The sequence below is a fragment of the Struthio camelus genome, chromosome 1 (assembly GCF_040807025.1).
Source record: "Struthio camelus isolate bStrCam1 chromosome 1, bStrCam1.hap1, whole genome shotgun sequence".
Lineage (NCBI taxonomy): Eukaryota > Metazoa > Chordata > Aves > Struthioniformes > Struthionidae > Struthio > Struthio camelus.
The window spans coordinates 176,401,689-176,427,537 of NC_090942.1; the positions used below are offsets into that span (position 1 = coordinate 176,401,689).

The 25,849-nt window shown below is 39.3% G+C and overlaps 1 protein-coding gene across 2 annotated transcripts in view; it reads left to right on the plus strand.

Annotated features, from left to right (window-relative positions):
* EDNRB (endothelin receptor type B) overlaps positions 1–24,981 on the plus strand; it is a 48,457-nt gene extending 23,476 nt beyond the window's left edge. Inside the window, exons 9-10 of one of the 2 annotated variants that reach the window (XR_011138305.1) lie at positions 20,976–24,709; positions 24,902–24,981. The gene's annotated coding sequence lies outside the window, so the exon portion shown is untranslated. Of the gene's footprint in view, positions 1–20,975; positions 24,817–24,901 lie in introns of those variants that run through there. The other variant, XM_068929383.1, reaches the window with a different exon arrangement.
* The last annotated feature ends 868 nt before the right edge of the window (positions 24,982–25,849 follow it).

The window sequence follows — 25,849 nt, forward strand, 5'->3', positions numbered from 1 at the left end:
GAATTGGCTTCTTGCTTGCTTATATTCAGAAATTTCTGAATTCCCTATGGAAAATAAATATTTTCCATTTTCCAACCAGTGATCTTGATGAGACAAAAGATGGCTTGGAAATGAACTCTATTTAATTTATTTGTTTGGTAGAATCAACAAAGAACTAGCACCATTGATTTTAAGGTATTGTTTCATTACCTTGACTCATTTTGTATCATCTGACGTACAAGGTGGGGCTGAGGGAGCTGGGACTGTTCAGCCTGGAGAAGAGAATGCGCAGGGGCATTTTGTCAATGTTTCTAAATATCTGGTGGGAGGGTGTTGAGAGGACAGGGTCAGACTCTTCTCTGTGGTGCTCAGTGACAGGAGAAGAGGCAATGGGCACAAACTGAAACACAGGAAAGCGTCCATTTAAGCGTTAAGAAAAAAATTTTTTATGGTGAGGATGGTCGAACACTGGCACGGGTTTCCCAGAGAAGTTGTGGAGTCTCCACAACCTTGGTAATATTCAAAACCCAACTGGGCAAGGTCCTGGGCAACGTGTTCTAGGCGACCCTGCTTGATTAGGGGCGTTGGACTAGGTGATCTCCAGAGGTCGCTGGCAACCCTAACCATTCAAATATAACCTAGTTTAGCATAGGTTCATACCTAGAAAAGAATCTATCAGAGAGTGGGCACCTGATCAAGTATATAGGTAAGAAGAAAATGAAGATCCCATTTTTGCCTACATCTGTGCCCATATCGATCCTAGTCGAGTCACTTTTTTTTTTTTGATTAAAAGGATACTGGGAGATGCGTAGATGAAGAACTGATGTTTTGTATGTTGCGTTAAGTATGAATTAATGTACTTGTGTCAGTGAGAGTCAGTGGACGTTTTGGAAAGGTTGTCTTACAATCCGCCAGAATTGACTTGCTTGTTGTATGATAGCTGGACATTTAAAAAAAATCGATGGAAGTTTGCCAGGCAAAGCTGTGTTGATATGCAAGAGAAATAGCTGACAGGACCTTCTTATAAAAGACCCTTCAAGTTTGCAATTTTTATGGATATGAAAGGAGAGCAAAGTGATAACTGACACGTTGATTTTATGATAGCTGAAGAAGTTCAATTCCACTGAGTGACTTTTTTGTGGACAAACGTATGTCAGGTATAATGCTAACGATACTGGGTAGGTGTGTTTACCTTTTCATTTAAAATAAATATTCAAAGACAGTTTATCTTCTTTGTGCAGGCTCTAGTGTGTCTAGTTTTGATCTACCCTTTTATATCCTTCAATAGGGATTAAGCTGTGATTGTGTTTCTAGGAATTTTATGCTTATTGTTAACTGATGAACTCACAGCACAGGTAAATATGAAGCCATAATCTCTCCAGATTACCTTTTCTGAAGATTTTTATTTCTGTAACTTGCTTAGATAAGATGAACCTAGTGTTTCTTTTAGAGGTTAAAAGCAAAATAATATCTTATTTGTAAAGTGATACTAGTGAGTGACAATGTGTACACTTTTCTCCATTTTGTCCCATTAACAATTGTATGCATTTACAGTGACCTTGAAGCAGTAATTCTGTTGTTTAGAAACCTTTGATTTTGCTGAGCTTAAAAAGCACGAAGGAAGTTGTGAAACACACATACGTATACATACAGATGTCAAGTGCAGTTAAGGAAGATAAGCAGATGCATTCCTTAATAGTAATTAAAGAAGACAAAGGAGCACACTGTCCACTTCAATTAAGAATTTTCTCTTCCAGGTTCCTTACGTGACAAGAGATGTCAGTTCCTTTTCCTTTCTTATAGCAACATTTAAATTATTCATTAAAATATTTAGCACATAGAAAACAACACCAGACCTTTATGTAATATAGTAGTCTACATTTGCAGCTGCAACTGCATTATAAAAGAACTTAAAGTCTGGGAATTACTTTGCTTTAACAGGCACACAATGGATACTGACAAAGTATTATACAATATTTGAAAATATTAAAATCAAGGTGTGGCACACTGGAAATCCACGTCTATATCTTACATGTGACACTCCTTCCAGCACATCCCAGAATTAAATTTTTCTGTTTTTTACAAGGCTATCATGAAGCTGAATAATCTTTACTCTATGATCCATTACATTCCTTTTCCTAATTATAGCAGTGCATACTAGCCTTTATAGAGGTCACACTGTTGATTGCAGACCACCTGATTGCTTTCCAGCAAGACAGTTTTGAGTTCTAACACTGTTCTCCAGTATGTTTACATACTCCGTTTCATATCTAATTCATTAAATGTGCACTACATTTAACCAGTCCAAGTCGATTGTAAAAGTGTGGAACAGAATCATGTCCACAGAATATCTTTGCCAAACCTTACATGAAATGACCTACCAACTTAATGGGGATAGCTAATATTTAAGGGTGATTTTTTTTAAACTGTATGGGTTTGGAACAACTTAAAGTGATTATTTTTTAGATCAGTCTTCTTTAGGTTGTTCATGAGGATGTTATGTAAGACAAGGTCAAAAGTCTTGGCAAAGACAAAGTCTATTCTATCTTTCCTGCTTAGCCTCTATGCCGGTCAGTCCTTTTGTCTGTCTCATGTAAATCAATCATGTCATTGCCCACACCACCATTGCCTATACAAGTTCTCTTGCCCAAAGACTTATTTCTGTTCCTGTTCATGCTGTTTCCAAGTGATACTGTGGTGCAGCCTTCCCAGAAACTACCTTCCCACTGGTGTCTTACACCAAATGCGGTGTAAGACACAATAAGGAGAAATGAAAATGGTGCAGCCCTATGGCTGCAGTGGCTGCAGTGGCTGTAGCAGCAGGACACCTCTTTGAAAGAACTGTCATCCAGGCTCTCCCTTTCTCTGAAGCAGAAAACAAGCAGAATGGGTGTCCTTGCTTTGAGCGCAGTCACGCAGAGGTTATGGGCCTAAAAAAAGAGCCTCTTTATGTGCAAGGGACAGGATCCACAGTGCTGAACTGAGCAGCATTAGGAGCTGTGTTCAGAGAAGGGACGGGACTACAGGGTAGGGTTTTACTACAAAAATCTTGGTAATTTGTATTCTCATAGCTGCTAAATGGGTGGCTCACTTCATTGCTGAAACTAAAGCAGAAAGACACTCTTAAAGGATCTAGACTAAGATGGCAGTTTCTGATGTAGCTAGTTGCTATGTAGGAGATTATTTCCTGCAGCTCAAGGTCCTCGGACAGTTGCTTTAAAAGACCGCAGCCTTGCAGTCATGGCACATGGACCTTAGTGTAAGACAAGAACCACTTCAGGGTGCCACAAGATTCTTAAGTGGCCTTCTATTGCCACAGGCATGATAGGTGTGCGTTGGGCATTTTGTGATGGTGTGGTCTACTTAGAGGTTCACACGTTAATATCCTTATCGGGCATTGGAGGGTACTTCAAATGCAGATTCCTATTCAATTTCTTCCAAAATGAATCTAGTTTGTAATCACTGAAATTGCTTTGAGAACCAAATTCCCAGTAAGTGAAGACAATTAAGGCTTTTACTTCAAAACCACCCTACCAAATCCAAACTGCTGTAGACAGAGTCACAACCATTTTCTTCAGGGAAATGGATTTATGAGACACTTCAAATTTAGATAGTAATTAGCCCCTTCGCCCATCTTGATTTGATCCCCATACGCTTTTGCTATTTTTTATACCCATACTCAGCCCTCTCTCCATTTTTGGTGTAATTCCTTTTTTTTTAATTTTCAGATTATTAAAGTGTCTCTACACTTGCATTTAGAAATAAAACTGCAATTTTAATTCTGATTTTTCATTGCATATTTATGTATTGAGGTTGTTTTGGGGAAGTTTTTTTAACAGATGTTGTAAGGTTCCAAGTGACTATAACATCTGGAAACATTTGTCTGAGGCAGAGTAAATAATATATCCCCTAGCCCACACAGGTATCACAGAATCAGACAATATGTGTCCAGAAAATTCTAGGGATGAGATCCAATACCACAAATAATTACTAATTATGTTACGAACACTTATTTGGAGTAAATAAGGAATGAGGTTCTGGTGCAATTCCTCCCCTTCTGACTGAAATGAACAACTACAACGTCTGTGAAAAGGTTTCCGTTAGACTTTCATTTTTTCACACATTTATTCACGGAGGAGTTATCCATTTTCATGTCAGCTATTTCCTCTTCTCAGTACAAATAATGTCATGATAAGCTCTCTGTTTAGTCTTCCTCCTAAATCAATAGAAGTAGGAATATTACACGTCAGAACCAAAAGATAGCTAAGAAAACCGGTAACAGTGTGTCATAGCGTGGCTAGTATATTAAGACAACCAAACACCCAGCTGTCACTGGGATCCAGATATGTAAAACAGCTTCAAATACCACAAGGCAACTACAGTAATGACTTTTCCTTCATTAAAGAGTGAAGTATTTTATTTTAGCTATTTTTTTAGTACACGAAAACATACTTGCTTAGGGTCTATATTGAACTGTACATACACCAAACAGCTGCACAATCCTTGTTTGTGCAGAGAGCCAGCTCTGCAAGGGAAACAGCACAGTCACATTGCCATGTTAGGTGGATTGGCCCTTGTGCTGGCATGGTTAGGTAGCCTGAGATCACCATCCCTGACCAGCCCTCTTGAAGCACTTACCAGATCTATCATTCCCACTGCTATGCCACACCATATAGATATACTGGCTCTCTCAGAGCACCATGAAGAATCGACATATTCATACAGTTACTGGTAAAGGGCAGAAGGGCTCAAATATGCTTGTCCAGTCTCATTCCACTTATGATAGAGGTCACAGAGTTTCACCAAGACAGTCCTGTTTCAGGATCAGTACTCCTTGAAAATTAAAATTTGTCTTTAGAGAAATGTCCCATCTAGATTTAAAAACTGCAAGTGATGCCACACTTCTTTGGTGAGTGAATCTAGCTGCTAATTTCAGTGATTTTTAAGAATAAAAAAAAAAGAGTGCTTTATTTTTAGCTTGAATTTTTAGCCTTATCTTTTTGACAGAGGAGCTTGTCAGACCTTTAACTGCTGGACTGAAAAGGCCTTTGCTGTTTGTCCTGCTTTTGTGTACCATGACGAAGTTATCCTTGAGTCATCACATTGATAAACTAAGTAGATTGAACTCCTGGAGGCTTTCCAGGTCTTTAATGATTCCCATGGCTTTTCTTTGACCCTTCTCCAAATTATTCATATTCATCATGAATTCTGAATGCTACAAATGGACACGCTATTCTAGTAGCAACTGCTTCTCTGCCAAATGCAGAAATGACATAACCTTCCAGTCCTGTCCAGTGGATATACCTGAGGATAGCATTTGCCTTTTTTGTCAATGTGGTCTCAGTGGTGGGCTATAGTATACCCTCTTCAGAATCAAGGCTTCACAGAAAAGTCTTCACTCCCATTTCTATGGCTTATATTTTTGTCTCTAGATGTTAGAGCATCTATGTGGCTGCGCAGAAATGTCATTTATTTATCTGTTCTTGCTTATCCAGTATCCCTGAACACTCTTTATCACTGACCCATCTCTTCTTAATTTTCCACCCCTGTTATCTTTGTGCCATCACCAAACTTGGTAAGACATGATGTTATGTCCCTTTCCACAGTTATTGATAAAAAAGTTCAATGGCATAGAATAAAATATAATTCCTCTAGCATCTCATGGAAAGCATAGTTAATCAAACAAGATGAAGATACACCCTCCGTTACAAATACATGTGGAGATTTATCATTAAGGTAGTTTTTAGTCAATGATGTAGTGTGTGCTATGTTGAATAATTTTTCTTTAGTTTATTAATGAAGATGTCATGCAGTGCCAAGGCAAACATCTTACAGAAGTTTGTCAGTTTGTCAACCAAAGTTGGATCTTCATTCAAGAAGTTCAATAACTTTGAAACAATCCCTATTCCTCTTAAAAGTTATTTTGATTAGAATTAATGATATTATCCTTCCTTAATTCTTGTTAATTAGTGTATACAAACTCTTTTGTTATTTTCCTTAGACTGTGGTCTAGCTGCTAAGCCTGCCATTTCCAAGCCACTTTTTATTTTCTGTTTTAAAAGGATGGCAAAAGGTTAGCTTCCGTCTAGTCCTCTGGAAGTTCCTAGACTTACTGAAAAGCAACACCAGAGCTCTTCACACTACTCTTAAAAATGATTTGGTTGCAAAATATATTGATCTTAAAAACATGTGACTTCAGGACCTGTTAGCTATCCACCACTGGAGGATACCGCTAGAATCATCATCACCTGATAGGAAGGCATCGTTCATTCTTCTCCCCAACTCATAATACAGGTACACATTACTTCTGCTTTCTCTGTTTGAACTTTCACAATTACATCAGGATCGCCTAGCCTTTGCTATTGTTAGTATTGGTTTTCCTTTGATCTACTTCAAAAACATTTTATTGTCTTTAAGCTAGATAGTTATGGACTTCCTCGTTCATTCTTTTTTATCTTCTCTCATTAATTTTCTTCACACTCTGGCTTCTAAGTTGTACACTTATATCACTAATAGACGTCTTCTTTTTTAAGTATTTATTCTGCCCTGATTTCTCTTACATCTACACTGCTTCTTTTCATAGATATAACCCTCTGTCCACTTTGGAGAACTGTGGCTTTTTCAACATCTAGTAAAATACTTCTGAGCAGGTCCTAGTTGTCATTCCTATTTCTTTTCATATTATTTCTCCTAACTGATTACACTTATCATACTGAGTGATAAGACAGCAGTTTCACGCAACTTAGAGAGGAAGGCTGAATGGCAAAGACTGTCACTCAAATGAAAGAAGCATCCTGCAACTTAAAGATGCAGCAATGAACCAGCACAGGTTCAACGGGAGCAAAGAAACGCAAAAGGATCTACTTAACATTACTTTGTTCACAAAGCCATGAAAAGCATCCTTATTGCCACACAGCAGTACCACCACTGTGCAAGCAGATAAGGATATACAGCAATGTTGTGCTAAAACTGAGGAATTAAATTCACATTTCCATGACATTCAACAGCTACATTTTGATATCAGCATACACCAGACCAGTGTCAGACATGAAAACAATTTTCATTTCTCTTAAAAGGCAGTTGCATTCTTTCAGTCCTTTTTAATAAAATGTATTATTGTGCAGGCTCAAAACATATTTTCACCTTTGTAAGAAAGAGGGCAACTTTGTTAATTAGGTTTATTACCTAATTTTGAGGCAATCAAAGGAAATAACAGAACAGCAAGAAAAATTTCTTAAGTGGTATTGTTTTTATTTTTATTTTGGCTGTTGTAAGAAGATACAGCACCTCTTGGCGTGCATGTTTGGACACATATATGAAAGCTATATATACCTTGCTGTCTGAACCCAGGAATGGGTTAAGTTTCATTCCATTCTTCTTCTTGGCTCCACATATGCATATTGCCAGTCTGTATGTTTCATGTAGCACCTCTTCAAACGTCCACAATTATAAGGGTAACAAATCCCACTTGTCATTTAGATGTGTGACATTTGCATTCTTCCAGTTGGGCCTTTATGCTGAGTTGTTTTCTTAGCATTGGCTCTGTGTCAGCCCAGTGTGGTGACAGACGCCAGACACACGAGGTGGAATTTATCTCCACTAACTTTAGATATCTGTAGTACAGATGCCCACATTTTGGCTAGTCACACCAGGATTCCTTTTTCAGTCAGCGGAGAGAAATAGTCACTAGTGGTGTCCAATAGGGATTAATACTGGGGCAAATACCGTTTAACACCTTCAGTAATGACCTGGATGATGGGACAGAGAGCATCCTCAGGAGCTTCACAGATGACACAAAACTGGAGGGGTAGCTGATACACCAGAGGGCTGTGCTGCCATTCAGAGGGACCTCAACAGGCTGGAGAGGTGGGCAAGAGGGGAACCTCCTGAAGTTCAACAAAGGCAAGTGCAAAATCCTGCATCTGGGGAGGAATAACCCCACGCACCAGTACGGGTTGGGGGTTGACCTGCTGGAAAGCAGCTCTGCTGAGAAGGACCTGGGGGTCATGGTGGGCAACAAGTGGACCATGAGCCAGCAATGCACCTCATAGCAGAAAAAGGTCACCAGCACCCTGGGCTGCATTAGGCAGAGCGTTGCCAGGAGGCCAAGGGAGGTAATCCACCTCCTCTACTCAGCACTACTGAGGCCAGTCTGGAGTGCTGGGTCCAGATCTGGGCTCCCCAGTACAAGAAAGACATGGATTTACTGGAATGAGTCCAGCAAAGGACCACAAAGATGATTAAGGGACTTGAGCACCTTCCATATGAGGAGAGGCTGGGAGAGCTGAGATTGTTCAGCCTGGAGAAGAGAATGCGCAGGGGCATTTTGTCAATGTTTCTAAATATCTGGTGGGAGGGTGTTGAGAGGACAGGGTCAGACTCTTCTCTGTGGTGCTCAGTGACAGGAGAAGAGGCAATGGGCACAAACTGAAACACAGGAAAGCGTCCATTTAAGCGTTAAGAAAAAAATTTTTTATGGTGAGGATGGTCGAACACTGGCACGGGTTTCCCAGAGAAGTTGTGGAGTCTCCACAACCTTGGTAATATTCAAAACCCAACTGGGCAAGGTCCTGGGCAACGTGTTCTAGGCGACCCTGCTTGATTAGGGGCGTTGGACTAGGTGATCTCCAGAGGTCCTTTGCAACCTCAACCATTCTGTGATTCTGTGAAATAGGCAGGCTCAGACTGAGATCCACCTTGCCTATTTTTAAGTTCTGTATTAGGACAAAGTCTCACGCTGGAGGGGCTTATTATTCTCCAACGATAGAGCTTATACTTTACTAATGGAGAGAATTTAAGGTGAATAGCTCAGATGTAGATGATTACATTTGGTTCAAGGAATATTAGTGATGTTCTTACATCCACACTGTGGCTGGTGAATGCTTTGCTTTAATATAAAGAGTAATGAGCCTAATTTCCCATTCCTCCAGTTTGTCAATATCTTATCTAAACCTGCACCTGAGCTTGAAATTTTGCTTGAACAGATACTAAAAATACAATGGTCTTCTTATTTATAGGGCTAAACTCTGAATTTTTTACATCAGTGTAAGTTTAGAATGACACAAAAATGATGAAACTGAAATTAGACTTTGCACCATGATTTGAAACTGCTGTAGCATTTTCTGAAACATATCTGCATTTTCCTTCTCACTGAGAGCTATAGTCAGGTATGCTTAAAATTTGCATCTTCAGCAGTTAAATTTCTAAAAACACAGTTTGTTTCTTAAACCTGGAATGCTTCTTTGTGAAAAAAGGACATGCAGAAACTCCGAGATTTTTAAAACAGAATACCTGTAGCGACAACTCTTACTATCTACTAGGATGATTTGGCAGTTAACTAATAATAAAGAATGGAGAATAAACTGGAACATAAGTCCTTACTCTTCTCCAAACAATTCATTTAGCAAAAAAAACCCCAAAAAACTTTTCTGATATATGAAATCTGTCAATAAAATAATTTCATGAATTTTAATAAAAGCATTAATAGGTTTTAGAAATTTTCTATGATGTGCACTATTTACCTCTTTGTCTAAGAAGAAACTGTATGCAGATCTCTACTTTTTGTCATCTGGAGTAGAAATTAGCTGTATCAAGAATGTTGTTTGTCTACTGGTTTACTCCTTCATAAGGAGGATACTAAGTTATCTGAAGTTATACTCCTTTCCTTTTTTCACAATGAATGAATGTTGCTGTTATAGGTGACTAGAGAACAAAACAACACAAAAAAAATCCAGGATTTCTTTTGTAAATATATATTCGAGGATCTGAAGTCACATATTCATAAGAGTTCTCTATGTTATTTCTAACCTTTGCCTTGCAGGTAAGGCTTTGCTTCACTCTTGACTGCCTGTGGTTACAGATGAAATATGCACAACTACTAAGATAAAACTTTTTGGCTTCAACTCATTTTTTTTGTTTGAGTATTGTCAGATGATCTTCTTGTCTACCATGCTGGTACATCTGCAGATCCTGTCCTCTTTTTCTTATGACTCTTGGACACCCAACCAAAACCCATTAGGAAGTAAATTTGAATCCTAATGCTTTTCTCAAAAGTTTCCTTTCTACAGATGAAAGTCCTCTGTTCATTTGTTCTTGTATGTATTGCCTAAAGCTTTATACAATTCTACATTTGCATCTATGCTCCAAATTTTCCTTATATCTGTCAAGATTTCCTTTGAGCTTGCCAGACTTTTGTCCTAGCATCCTTCTGTCCTACTGACTTATCCTGACTCCATGATTCTCAGGCACCTCTCTTCTGTGTCAGACCCAAGTCAGTTTCCTTGCTCAGATCCCCTCTATATCTGTTCTCTTCAGATTTTTTTAAGGTAGTGTTTAACCATAGCATCCAAGTACACTACCTAACAAACCTTGCTAAACTGATTTCTTCACCTAATTCTGCATGCTGAGAATTATTATCTGCTTCTTTTGTATTATTATTTGTGCATGGGTTATCACAGGTTTGAGCTGGACGGGTAAGGAATCTGGTTTATGCATGTTTGCAATAGTTACATCTCTCTCTACAAAAGTATCTCTTGTATAGGCATTTCCGTTTGCTTTTATTCCTTTTCTGAAATCTGTTGGACAGGATCTGGACTTGATAAAAGCACTAAAGGGATTATTCAGTGGCTGGTAGGCATCCAGTGGTAATGCAGCTAAAATAACATCAGAAGCCATGACTTTGTTTAGAAAAGTAAATTCACTATTAGCTGTATTTATTTCTTAATGCACGTTGTTACCATCTGGCTTTAACTAAAATTGTGCATTTTTTCTTGTTTTATATTTCCTCCTAGATTTTTCAACCCTGGGAAAACAGGGAGAGATTTATGAGCATTATTTGAGTGCTCCTGCTTTCCATCTACTATATAGCCATAGATCCTTTGTTCAGTCTTTCCCCTAAATTGATTGAAGTAGGAGCATTGCATGTAGCAGAGCCAAAATGTGATACTGAATTGTAGAGCAATTTAGGTTGGAAGGAACCTCTAGAGGTCATCTAATCAAGCCCTTACTCAAAATATGTCTAACTTCAAAGTCAGATCAGGGTGCTCTGATCTGACCTTGTCTATTCAACTTTTGAATATCTGCAGTGATGCAGATTCTGGATTACCTAGTTTATCAGTTTCGTGGTGAGATTTTTTTTTCATTCTGTCTAGCTGGAATTCCTCTTGCTGCAACTTGTGGCCATTTCCCCTTGTCTTTTCATTGCGCACCTCTGACAAGAGTCTGGCTTTGTCTTCTCTATAACCCTCTCTCAGGGCTCTAAAGACAATAATTTGTCCCCCCTCCCCACCAGGTCCCCTCTTTTCCAGGCTGAACAAACCTAGATCCCTCTGCCTTTCCTTGTGCACCATGTTCTCCAGCCCTTGTGTTTGTGTTTGTCACCTTCTGCTTGCTTCTTTCCAGTCTGTCACAGTTTGTCAAAAAACAGACCTCGCACTCCAGATGTGGTCTCACAAGCACCAAAGAGAAGGGAAGGATCCCCTTCCCCAGCCCACCAGCTACACTCTTACTAATGGAGCCCAGTCTGAGATTAGCCTTCATTGCTGTCAGGGCGCATTGCTAGCCCATGTTGAACTTGTTGTCCATCAGAACCCTCAAGCTCTTTTTTTGCCGAGCTTCTTTCTGGTCAGTTGACCCCGAGCCTGCTCTTTTGCATGGCGTTATTCCTCCCCAGACACAGGACTTGGCATTTCCCTTAGCTGAACTCCATATTGTGCCTGTCTGACCGTTCCTCCAGCCTGTCAAGGTCCCTCTGAATAGCTGCCCTGCCCTCCAGCGTATTGTGCCCCCGCTATGACCCTCCCCCCCTCGGTTTGGTGTCATGGACAAACTTGAAGTCCAGAGGTTCCAGCCAATCACCCAGGTCACTGATAAAATATTACATAATATCTGTCCCTCCATAGAGAGTCCTGAGAACACCACTTGTAAATGGGAGCCAAGTAGACTCTGAACTATTACTCACTACCCTTTGAGCTTGATAGTCTAGTCAGTCTTTCAGCCACCTTTTAGTACACATATCCAGTCCCTATCTCACCACATCATTGTCTAAAAGAATACTATGGGAGACCATTCAGAAGGTCTTGCTGAAGCTGAGAAAAATAACATCCACTGCTCTCCTTTTGTCCATATAGCCAGTCATTTGAACACAGAAGGCAATCAGGCTTGGTCAGGTATGATTTACCCTTGGAAAATCTATGCTGACTGTTCCCATTTACCTTCTTCATTTGCCTGTAAATGGCCACCAGGAGGATTTGCTCTATAACCTTCAGACAGACTAAGGTGAGACTGACTGGTGTGTAGTTTTCCAGATCCTCTTTTTCTCACTTTTTGAAAGCTAGCATGGCATTTGCCTTTTTCATGTCATCAAGAACCTCCCTCAGTCTTCACCACCCTTCAAAGAAGATGGAGAGAAGCATCACAGTGACATAAGCCAGGTTCCTCAGCACCCCTGGATTCATCCTGCCCAGTCCCATGAACTTCTATATGTCTAGGTTGCTTAACAGATCATGGATACCACTTCTCTCTCCCCAGACTCTGCCAGAGATTCGGGAAGCCTGAGAGCAGTCATTGAGTCAATCTGTCTTTTCTGCATCCTTCATCACCAAGTCAAACTTCTCATTCAGCAGCAGATCCACACTTTTGTTGGTCTTCCTTTTTTTATACTAATGTACTTGTAGTAGTTCTTTCTGCTGCCATCTACTTATAGTAGTTCTTTCTTTTTTTCTTTCTTTTTCTTTTTTTTGCCCTTCATATCCCTTGCCAGTTTTAACTCCAGACAAGCTTTGGCTTTCCCAACATCATCCTGGCATGCTCGAGCAATGCTTTCCATACTGCCGCTTGGCCCATTCCTGCTTCCACTTTCTGAGCACTTCCTTTTTGTGTTTGAGCTTGATCAGGAATTCCCTGTTGAGCCATGCTGGCCTCCTGCCACACCTGCTCCACTTCCTGTAGGTTCTGACAGACCTCTTGTGCTTTCAGGAACTGTCCCTTGGGGATCACTGCCACATGAGTGAGGGCTTGTCATGCAAGGCACTGCTGAAGATTTTAGCATTTCTACAGCTTTGCTATAAGAGTTTATATCAGTGTTCCCTAATCCACTTCAGGCAAAATCAGCCAGGTAAACTGCTTAAACTGTATAAACTAATCCAAGTAATTTTGCCTGAAATGGGGTAAGGAGTACTCACAAATCATTTTACTGGCTGGATATAGGGCAGTCAATGGCATAAATATGGTAACAAACAACTGGAAGAAAAAAAACCCACTGAAACTCAGTGAACATATGCCTCCAGTCCAAGTTCAAATTTGCAATATTTAGAGCCTAATTGGGAAAGGTTGATTTTGTCTCCAACTGATGTGAACATTTTTCAAGTTATTACCTACCAAAAAAAGTTATATACATCTATATATGAGCAGTGGTTGAACAAATAATTTTAAATCCATTTTAATACCTTAGATAGCATAGGAACCGTTGGATACTTAAATCAAAGAAATTTAAATTAAAGGGCACGGTTTAGACCCAGCTCACAAAAATCTGTAGTCGCTCATTCTTGAAACCCATCTTCATCCACTGGGAGTATCTCTCAATGCCTCTTCTTGACACTGTTTCATTTTCCATTAAGTACGTAAGTATTATTTCACCTGGGAGAAGAAAAGGTTATGAGAATTCTAAACATAGCCTTTAGGCCATTCAGATGGGAGCTAGGAGTCAAAATCTTTTTAGGTAAGGGTGACATATTGAACCTACATCTACATGCCCAGTGGAATCACTTGTTCCTTTCCAATTTTGTGGATAAAGTCCTGAAAACAACAGCAAAACCAAAAACAACCAAAACTGATTTGCAAATAAAAATTAAATTTCCAGTTACCTTAAAACACGCTTCTGGCAAATAAGTCACCTGATGGGGAAAAATATTATTCAGGTCCAACCTCACGTTTATTGCAACAGCTTTTTTAAAAATCAAACACAAATGAAGTATAAACATCAGTGCTTTGGAAAACAGCTAAATGCAGCAGTTTTCCTCTCTATTTCAAATACATACACTTCCTTTTTCTCAGTCGTTCGCTGGCTAGAAATTCTAATGTTCCCTCTATTGTTTGTTTTTTCATAATGATTTTACCATTGTTAAGTCTCCTCCCCTTTACTGGAAATAACATTTCATTTTTCCCTCTCTTCAAACATCCTCGTCTGCAGATGAGCAGGATACAGAAAAAGGCACACCTATTTACTGAATCTAAACATGCCCGAGTTATCATGGCATCTTCAAAGTGCTCCTCTTCCTTCCACTCTGCCCCCCACCCTTCTTGCCACATACAAATTACAATTGCTTTTGATGTCAATGTGTCTGGATTTCTGGTTTTAGTGTCAACCACAATGTAGGATACTTGAAAATTGAAAGAGAAAGAACAAGTCAGATGAAGCCTACTTTTTGTTCTAGGAAACCTTGAGAACATGAATCACTTTAGACACGGGAATAATCCCATTAATATCAGAACAGAGGGTTTAAAACTATTCATCTTAAGAAGCTGAGAAAATATCTTACAACATCAAGGACTAAGAGCTAAAACCTAGGTCCATGTTTTTGTATACATGGCATAACCCAGTGCTTTGAGCTACCCTAGATATCAGGAGCAAATAGATATGTTAATGGGTATACTAACTAGGTAATCAGTCAGCCATGCTAAAGCCCAAATGGTGGATTTCAGCTGCCTGAACACAGGTTACTGGTATAATTTGAGATATCCTACACCCTGCCTCCTCTCCCACAAGTCTTGTGTCATATTTCCCACCCCATCAGCGTATCTCAGATGTTCATGACTGGGCAACTAAATCCCTCCAGAGCGTATTATTCCCACCATAGCTTTGTGCTAGTGCAGCCACACTGCAAGAGCTATCTGCAATTCATTTAAAGCTAGCTCAAGCACTCATATGTGACTCAGAATTGTGAAGTGTGCGTGTGTGTATAATGTAAGATCTGAGCATCGTTCAGCCACTTAAGACCCAAACTACCTTCCTGAAAATCCTAAACCACCAGCCACTTAAGACACAAACTGCCTTCCTGAAAATCCTAAGTTGCCACCTAGCCCTGGAAGTGCCCAAATTCTGTATTTTTCTTATTAAATTGCATTAAAAATTCCTGAGATAAGATTCTAGGATGTGGGATATGCAAGTTTGCTCTCTTTCAAGTCAAAGAAGTCCTAACATAAGGTTTTGTGCTATGAGCCACCAGCCTGTTGTGCATTTTGAATACCGTTCTTTTTAAGAAAGTATAGTATAGCGGAAACAATACTTCATATCTGCATCCAGATAGCCCTCAGAGCAAAGAGGCTTTCAGGGTAATCTCAGATTGACAGAGACCTCTGTGTGCAGCCTGGAGATAGATGCCTAAACCTCAAAAGAGCCAGTCAGTCATACTTTCCTCCACGGTGTTTCCTGTTAGCCGCTTTGGCTGATCTGCTCAGTGTGATGGATGGTGAGACACCTATTCTCAGGCACCTTCCTGATGTCTCTGGGACCTCTGCCGCAGGTCCCCCACCTGTTGACAATCCTAGCAGGTCTACATTCATAGCGACATTTTGGATACGGTCGCACATGCCTGTCTGTACCAGTGAATTTCCATGATAGTCTACTTCCAAGTACATGCAGAATTGCTACCATTTTGGCAAAGTGGAGCAGCTCAGCACATACCTCATGTTTGTATATAAGTGAGATCTTTAAATTAAGCCTTCCTCTATCTATTTTCCCAGGCAGCCTAATCTAGCAAGTAGATTCTGTGCCCACATAAAACACATCTAAGGCTTGTATTCCATGCAGAATACAGAAGCTACGACCACCTTTCTTCTAAAATTCAGAAGCAGATTATTTACTATTCACAAAAGGGAATTTATTATTCAAAAAAGATTATTTTTTGGCTTTCCAGCCCTTTATACAGTAACTCAAAAGATATAATAACATCTGAAAAGGGAAAACAACTTCTCAAATCTCAGTTTGTCCTTTCTCACTTCTAAACGATGCATCAGACATCAGACTGCAGGCTGCTGCTGTCAGGAAGCAAAGACTATCCATCCCCGCTGTTCATTTGTGCCTCTATACAAAAATTAAAACTACAGCCAAGTCCGGAGAACAAGTAGAAAATTGATTCCTCTTTTCTAGCAATCAGGGCACTCACTTACAAAAGGAATTCTCATTCCTGCTCCAAAGACTGCACTTCACATGAAGCAGTCATCAGCTAGCATGACCACTGAGTGCATTCATGATTTCCTCTTCTTACTAAATTACGCAAAGCCACGAATGTAAAGAAAAAAACAGTGAAATCTAGCTTTCTTCACTGCAAAGAGAATAATTCATCAACACATTATAAAAGAAAGAAGTTATCATTTTTGCTTTCTGTGACTAAATAATATCTATTCAAGACTCTAGAAGATGAAGGCTAAGGTCATTGTAAATCAGTTGTCAGAAGTACTTAACTCAGCAAATTGTTTTGGATTACCATTTGTATTTCTTATTATACTTGCATAAGAGCAGAAATTCACTAAGCCACAATTTGTGAGACAGGCTAGGAATTAGCCTTAAATTCAGATTTTTAGTATGGCATAGACAGCAAAGACACAACAATGTGTACATTGGCACAGAGCTCCACAAATCCAAGATTGCTGATGGACAAAATCTTTTACTTTTTTCAAACAAGTTGTAAATAAGTCTAGGTCTATCTGAATATCACATGGAAGACTGCCTTGCAACTCTAGCCTTTCTGTCTTTGTACTTACGTCTACTTATTCTCCTATCATTAGATTTTCTAAAATTTGTTTGAGATTTTTACTATCTTAGTCTTCTACAAAAACTTTTAAATTTAATTTAATTCCTAGTACTGTATATTCTCTTCTTCCAATTGGATATCAAGATAAACAAGAAAGCACGTCTTATATTTTAAACCAGTAATTGCACTTGTGGGGTTCTATTTCTTTAAGTACACTTATTGTTTATTGTTTTATGTTTTAACAAGTATTGAGGAGAGCTTTATGTCCTCTCGGGATGTTGATTCTTTTGTTTTTTTCAAATTAGAATAATTTACTTAGCCTGACTCTCTAACATACTCAGTATTTTCAGTGCCAAATGCCAAATGTAGTCAATGCATATAGATTGTACAGTAACAGTACACAGAATATGCTGTACAGGGAGAGCATATTCTTCCAGAACATCATAGAAAAGCTCTGGGAAAACCTAGTCACTGCATCCGGGAGAAACTACACGCTTATCACCACATTAGTAAAGCCAGCAATGCGTTATCTATATTGGCATCTGGTTTCTCAATAACGTCACAGAGCAGTCCGCCAGCCTTCCTACTCCAAGACAGAAGACCATTTAATTCTCAGACTATACCTTACACACAACTGGTCCAGGCAAGCACTGAAATATGCTGGATTTTTACTGTTTTTTGGACTTTCTAAAAATGCATATAGTTGTCACTGGCCACATTTCTTCCTCAAAGCTTCATTTTCTACCTAGGAACTTAACCTTTAGGATTTAGGAGGATTTTGAATATTTGTCCAAGGTTCAATGTGGAAGTTCTGAATGATCTCCTGATCTCCTGTCTACATAATGCAGATATGATTGCAGCATGCATACGGACCAACTGTACAGGAGGTGCCCAGTGAAAGAAAGTGTCCCAAATGCAGCATGCTTTGTGCTTATATTCACATTAATGGAATTGGATAGCAGGAATAGGAAGAGTCCAGTGCTCCCTGGAAGCCTGGGACTAGAACACATACAATATTCAGTAGGTGAGCAGGCCTCCAAAACACAGCAGCCCTAAGAAACCAAGCACCAGACATACATAACAAGAGGCTTAAAAGCTATGCCATGAGAGCAGACCTTCAGGGCAGTCCACAAAAGATGCACTTAGGCACAACTGGCAGCCTTTACACAGCCCAATACATTTCTGTTGGCCTACAAACTGATCAAAGGACAAATCAATAGAAGAGGGGCATTCCTTAACAGCATTAGATGGCAAAAAGTAGTTTGCAAAATAAGTTGTTAACAGTACCCATTAAACACAACACTCCGTGTCTTAAACACTAACCTGCCTTACTGGAATGTAACAAAGATTTGCAGACATGCAGAAAACTAGCAATATTATTAATAGTCTTGTTTATTGCTCCATGAGTTACTTTAGTCATATTGAATGAGACTTAATGACCAGTTTGGCAAGTCTTCTCTCTGAAGAATGGGTACTTAACATTTAACAGAAGCATTATTGGTTTGGTTTTAGTACCCCCTGTACCTCAATGCTGACAGCAGTTCAGCATTCAGCCTCCTCTGCGCTCAATTCAAATCCTGTTAAAGTCAATGGAAGTCTCTCCCATTTTAATGGGATTTAAATCAAACCTTTAATCCCCAGTGTCTGTGCTACTGAGAGAGAAAATTATGAATGTGGGTTTGCAATGTAGATACCACTGCAATGGAAACTGAATGGTAGTCATCGGTGTAACCTACTACCAAAAAAATACTTCTGTGTAACTTCCTCTCTGATGAGACCATAAGGTCTTGCATCCTTTAACAAAAGATAAAGCCAAGTAAATATTTTAGATATAAAAGTTTGAAGCCCTTTACTCTGCCATATTTACACCCCTGAAGGGATTTATCTGCCTTAATGAACATGCCTAAAACTTGGAAGCCTAAATCTGAGCTAATTCTTCAGGTTCCCTTCATGGTAAAAGAAGATTCCCCTCCAGAGAGCAATTCATTTGAGCTGTCTTAGATGTATATCTTCAGCTGAGTTGAATTGCCCTCTTCTGGTGCTTATTTCTTGCCATTGATTTAAGTGGGAAGCTTGAATGGATAACTCAGAAGTCTAACTTTTAGTGACCTAAAGTTAAGGTAGCTGTATCCTACTCCTTTCTGGATTTTCTGAAAATTGTCTTACTTGAAAAGTAGGCAGTTTACCTGTACTGTGCCAGTGCTCAACTACATTTTTAAGGCTAGAAGCAACTAGCGTAAACTGCTGGTTTGACTTGCATAAGGAGAACATAATTTTTGGTTAGATAAGAAAATATATTTTAGATAAAAACAACTGCTCTTATATACATTCTCTGAATTATGGAAATATCACCACATTCTTTGTTAGGCTATTGTTATGATTACCCACCTTCACTATTAAACATATTAACCCAGCTCCAGCTGAACTTTGTCATTCCTCCATTAGTCCTTTTAATCACAGCAGTATGGGAGGAGTTCATATACAATTTGGTGTCCGCTAAAACCTGTCATGCTTTTAGGGATGTTGTTTTTCAAGATACATTTCCTCGAATAGTAATATAGTCTATATTCACTTTCCCTAGAGCAAATGCTTCATAATTAGCTGTATTATAAACCTGATTCTGCCAGTTTGCTCTGCTGGCAAAGCTGTTTTAGCAAAGCATGCTAGTACGGGAATTTTTCCACCACTATATCTACCACACCTACTTTAATGACTTTAGCTAAGTCAGCAAAAGCACTTTTCTGTCATTAGAGATGCATTGTGTGTGCATAGATATATGAGTTTAGGGTGTGTGATTTTTTTTCCAAGCTCAGCTGACACATAATCCTGTCAGAAAAGCTTTGTACCATAGACCAGATCTATACTTAAAATTTTACCTACAGAACCTTACTGATGTAATCCTATCAAGGAAAACAAACAACAAAGAAATCTTAATATACATATAATCCAGTAAAAGGTATTTTTGGGATACAGCTTGGCAAACTCCACTAGCAAATATGCTCTTATTCCTCCCCTATACTTTCACACACTTTAATACTGCCTCTTTGCTAAGTCATTTGTTGATGTAGAAGTGCCACCCCAAAATATCAGTCCCCCTATTACTATCACAGTGCTGAAAAAAAAATGTATACCACCTGTTTGAGTCTAACTTGTAACGAGCTGTATAAATGATCTTTTCTCTTTACTATTTATTTGTTAACAGTTCCCATGTTATTTCTAAGAGATGATTGCTATATCAAATTATTATTATGAGACTTCAATCCTAGATTATGTGATTAGGTACCTATGTTATACTGTAAAATGCAATCACCAGACTAAGAATTCTTTAACTTTCTTCTTTTCTCTGCCTCATAGTTGAGAAAAACAAAATATTGAAGATAAAATTGAATAGAGAGAGATCAGCTTTTTTTTGTGGATTGTTCTGAAAGCACAAAGAATGTGTGCCTAGAACTAAATTGCCATTTGTAAACTAGACACTGGAGTACATGTAAAACTGTGCAGGAGGTGACAAAAACCTTTGAGTCACTTAGAAAATGCATAGCTGTGTTGGAGCAGGATTATTGTTAAAGCCACTAAGTTTTACAGATGATACACTGATACTAATGGGTATTGTCTGAGCTTAGAAAAGAATTATGATGACATAGAAACCTAAGATCTTGAAAAAATGAACAACTTCACTGATATGAAAAAGACTTTTATATTGTCAGGAAAAACAGTTGCACACAGTTGGAAGGCTCTAAAGCCTTTATAGTAAAATCACTATCAGTCAAGCTACCCTAAAAGAAGAAAGAAAAGAAGTAGGAAGAGTGAAATAACTAAAATTCAAAATCATGAATCAATTTTTAACTTGTTTGTGGGACCACTCAAGCGCCTGCATCTCACCACAATTACCCTGCTGGCAGATGCAACCACAGCACTAGCACTAGGTTGCTTGTGTGTTGTCATCACAATGCTTCCTTTTGTCTGCTGGCTGCAAATATTTGACAGTCATTAGAAAGTCATCCAAGGAAATACTTCCTTTCCATGCACAAGATCCTTGTAGTGGATTTTTAACACTGAGCTTTCTCAGTAATTCAGCCAGTATTAGCAAAAGAATAGTTTCTTACAGGCTGCCTCTGCCCTTAAGGGTCCTTTATAAAGAGGACAGAAGCTCTTTGTTGTTTTTCCTTCACACGTTATTAGCAGAGGTTTAACAGAAAGAAGAGGGGCTTGTTACATGCCTGCTGCAATTTGTCTTTTTTTCAGTTCATTCAAATCTTCATCATGTCCAACCAGAAGATGGATTAACCCAGATGCAGGGTGACTGTTTCCATACTAAATAGAAAATGAATTAAAAAAGGCAGACAGAGCAATCTCTCTCTGCAAAGAACCAGCTGAGGTAAGTAGACAGTAAATATTCCTGCATACCAAACAGTACGTTCATAAATGAAAGTGCTGTTAAACAAATGAAAGCAAAGCTCAGTAATACCCACATATACTATCTTGATAATTTAGTATTATCCTTGTTTTGCTAGTGGATACTTTCACTTTTTGTCTCTGCTGCCTAATTCTTTCTACTATACCTATGTACATCCATTTCTGAGCCCACCAACTGTGCTATGCAAAGCAGTAACTTACAGCGATTGCTTCTAACCCTGTTGCATTTGTGTCTCTGATTTGATAGGTGGGATTAGGCTGTCAGTTGGTGTAAAACAGCTTTGTCTAGTGATAACAGTGAAGTTAGGCTGACTCACACTTGGCGAGGCTCAGGGTCCTCAATTCTGCCTTTGGCAGGGTCCACACACCCACAATGACTTGCCACTTTTTACAACTCTAGTAATACTTCTGATGAATTTGGGATCAGGCCCAGCATGAATCATGGGCAGCTATCTAGTATTGCTGCTTTCTGCTCAGGGCAGGAAGCTGTAGATTTTTCCATTATGGCCCAATGAGTCATTTAGCATTCTGTGAAAATTTCCGTTGGTCCAGAATTTATAAAAGGGTGATGAAAACCAAAGAGACACATACATAAAAAAGGGAATTTGCAATATGGAAGCCAGTGCTATTCATGCTATTGTACTAAACTCCCCTGTGACCTCTTGAAAGTCAAGAGCCCGTAGCCTAAGATGTTTTGAAAGGTTTTGAAAGCTGACACTTAAAGTTAACCCTGCTTTAAATGCCACTTATTCAGGAAATGGGATCTAACCTATGTTTCTCTTACAGAGCCAATTACATGTTCCATTTTCTTCAGTAACAAAATCAGATCCTAAAAAGTCTCCTCTCCTCAACTGTTCCCACTTCCAACTGTAGTTGTCCAGCCTGAGGTCTGTCTGATCGTAAAACTTTGCAGGCGTATGCCAGGTCTCGGCAGCAATCTCAGTTTGAAAAAATTACAGCTTTGTATCAGCAATATTTACTATGTGGGAAAGTACAAGCAAGTCAAATGATGTACTGCTGCTGCTGAAAATAAAATGTAATTTTCAATTCTCTTGGAAAATATCACACACTCCGGTAACATCCACAGTGCCCTATTGTTGATAACAGTTGCAAGTAACACACACTCCATTCACTTGAATGTCTGAACACTAAGGGACATATTCTCTTTCCCATTCTGTTTCCCCTCCACACAGCTGCCAAAACGGCAAAAGGAAGCCAACTAAATGCTATGGGTATTTTTACTGAGTATAAAGCCTTCACTTGGTCATAGGAAAATAGTAGTTCAAATATACTCAGCTGCTTCAGAGCAACTGAGCAGCATGAAGACAGAAGATGGACTAAGAGATCAGCACTGTTTCTGTGCTACTTCCTGACAGTGAAGCCAAATGGAAGCGAAGGCCTAGATACTGTTGACAACCTGCTCTTCAAATACCTTTCTCGGATTAGGATTCAAAGCAGTTTGTGTGACTGGTCACCCCAAGTACTGATTTTTTTGGGTTTTAGCTAGGAAAAACAGGTTGAGAGTTAAGCAGGACACTCAGCAAAGCAGTAGTAAGTGGTGGTGGAAGAAGGTCCAGCTGTCATTCACCAGCTAGGAAAAGAGTTCTTCTAAGCCGGGGGCTGTGTGAGGTATTTCTTTCAGAAACAAGGAGTGTACAGCTTGCTGATGGCACAGTTATTGTCACAGTAACTGTGAAATGTCCTTATACAATTGGTACTGTGAACCAAAAGGAACATTCATAATACAACAGATGTCAAAAATAAAGTATCTTGTCCAGATCTTGTCCCCCAATAGGACATGCACATACTAACAAGAGATGAAGACAGTCATTTCTGAAGCATCTTTCGCCATAGAGGGGTATTAGACAGTCTGAGACTCTGAGGAATATGTTGCTAATGTGAAACCCTCAGCACTGGTTCATCCATATACTTGTATCTAACAGAAGGGTGCACAGACAAAGGAGAGGAAGCTTCCTAAAGTCCAAGAAGCTGGTAGTAATAACACGTGTCATGAATGGAAGACCCAAACCCAAGGACCTCTTCAGCCTAAGAAGTCTTTAGGCAGAGGCAGAATCACCACTTTTTCTTTGTGTGAATTGAAACTAATGCTCTCCATGTGTGTTAACCAGTCTGATCTCTATAAATAGATTGACCCTGAACTGAGGTAATTGCTACGGTTCAGGTTTCCACCTGTGCAGAGTGGGACAACTTCTGAAGATGCGTAGGATTCTGTGTTTGTGATGCTGAGGGAACTGCAAGTATCTATTATGACTAGATATTTTCAAGGGCGCTCAGATGTGGATTGGAGATATTCTTAATTTCTCTCTTGAACCTTGTAATCAAAACTCAATCTAAATCCAACTGAATAAAACCCAAATCCCTATGTGAACATGCTAGTTTGACACTGAGAGCGCCTTTCTGTAGTTTAGCTTAATCCCATGTTAAATCCTTCCCAAAAATGTGTGAAGAAAAATTGCACAAATGCCTTTTTATTGCAGAGAAGGGAGTACACCCAAGAACCTCAGGCAGACTAGCCAAGATGAGAATCATGGTCTGCTGGTGCTTTTCTTTCTCTCAGGATTATAGAGTTAGAAAAACCTACCTGTAAACTATATGATTTCACTAGATGCCTGAATCTAGGTGAAATGAATCCAGGACGTATAGCCTGGACAAAAGGCTGTTCACATTGAACAATATCTAGCTGAGACTCTATTTTAAGTGTCAGTGAAATCATGTGGGTACCTGTTAAATAAAGTATTATTCACACACAGTATGCATGTGGGAAGCAGAAACATTCTCTCTATGGAAGAAAAATACCATAAAAAATTCTGATACATTTCTGCTAAAAGCAGAAGCAGATCAACATACCAGGCAGTGTGTGCAAGTCTGAACTCAGAAAGGAAAGCAGGAAAAAGAAGGAAAAACAGCAGCTAATACTTAAGGAAATGCTTGTTTGGAAGAGTTGCATGAGAACATACAGACTTAATGTTTTTGGTTTCTTATCAGGCTGGACCAAGCTCAAACCAATGACCTCAAGATTAAAAGCCCTACATGTCTTTTCCATGTTCGTAAACAATCTAACCCTTCCTACTAATAAAATGCCTTATCCAGAAGTCCATACCACTGTATTACATACAGCTTGTAAAAACAATCAAGTTCAGGCAACCAATTGACATCCACACCGCCAAGTCTTTATTCCCTCAAATGGAGGACATGAAGAAAAGCAGTCTGATGACCAGCTGCTACAAAGTGCTACCTTGAAGGTAATGGGGAGTGATGCTGTCAACAGCAAACAAGGGTCTCACCTTTGGTGTTTGAGTTTGCATGTTTTAAGGACAGATCTTTGTGGTACGTGTGTTCATGGCAGATGTTCCATAGCATCTATTCCTGAATGAACTACGAACTTCTTAGATTAACATGTCATTTAATCTTTCAGTATTTCACTTTGTACAGTGGGAGATGAAGATAAAACTCTTCTTCACTATAGAAATGTTGCAAGGTTCATCAGTGCCAAATGGACACTTTTTCTTAGGTGTGCATCGTTCAGTGCTATCCTATTTTTGGTAAGTACTGTCTTTCTGTTTGTGCACACTTTTCCCTCCTGTATTTATCACTGAAGTTTCTCTAACATGTGAAATAGTAAATACAGAGATGTATAATTTACCTGTAAGTGGAGTTCACCAATATGTGTTGTTCATATCTCTCTTCTACACAAACCCATCAAATGCTTGAGCACAAATAATTTTTCTCTTTAGCAGTTCCAGTGCCATATATGTGCCTTGTATTCCACATGGAAGGTATAGAGAGGTGGGCATTTTCTACTCCTCCGTTGCCCTTCAACCACAAGATCCCAAAGTACAAGGGCCTTGAAGGAAGAAGAAAAAAAGGCAGTTATAAAAGGTATGTATGTATGGCATATATCAAAGGGCTCCAGTCACAGGTAAGTCCTATCTCCGAGCATTTACTCATTCCACTACAGGTGATCTCAATGCTTCAGGGTGTGTCTGAGGTCTGTGTGAGCAGGAAATTGCTTTGCTACATTAAATGGCTACTCTAGAAACTTCCAAAAGGACACAGAGTTTGGTGAAGTTGTACACAAACTTGCAGATGACTTCTCTGCCAACATCTAGAATATAAACACGTCAAAAGGAAGCCTCTGAAGGTGAAACAGGATGCTGTGGTAGTGTTCTCTAGGATAGATATATAACAAAAGAACAGCTGAAGAGTGCCATCGTTATAGTTCTTAGGCATGAAGGAGAGATGGATTCTCCAGAGTGTAGTATCAGTGCCAGGATTTCAATATTTAAAAACTTCTAGGCTCAGTCAGGATTCACCCAGGGTGACAAAGTTTTAAGCTAGCAGTGAAAGTAATTGGGAAAAGCATTTTCTCAAAGAACCTCAGGATGCGGATATCTTGCCAGAAGTGCCTCCAGGTCTGGTTAAGAAGGGAGAAAGACTTATGACAGTGATCTTTTGTCCAAGAGACCACTATCTTAAGTGATTTTTGCGTTCAACGTAGGAATGTGAACCTGCAGTTTGGCCTTATTAACCTTCCTTGTGAACACTGTCAAATACTTTCAGCTAACCTCCTGGAGACATGAGATGGAGCATATCTATGCATGGCAAGCGTACTGTCATCCCAGAAGACGTGTTGCTTGAAATTCAATTTGAGGAATAAAGGGGAGGTTCAATCAAAGTGAGGA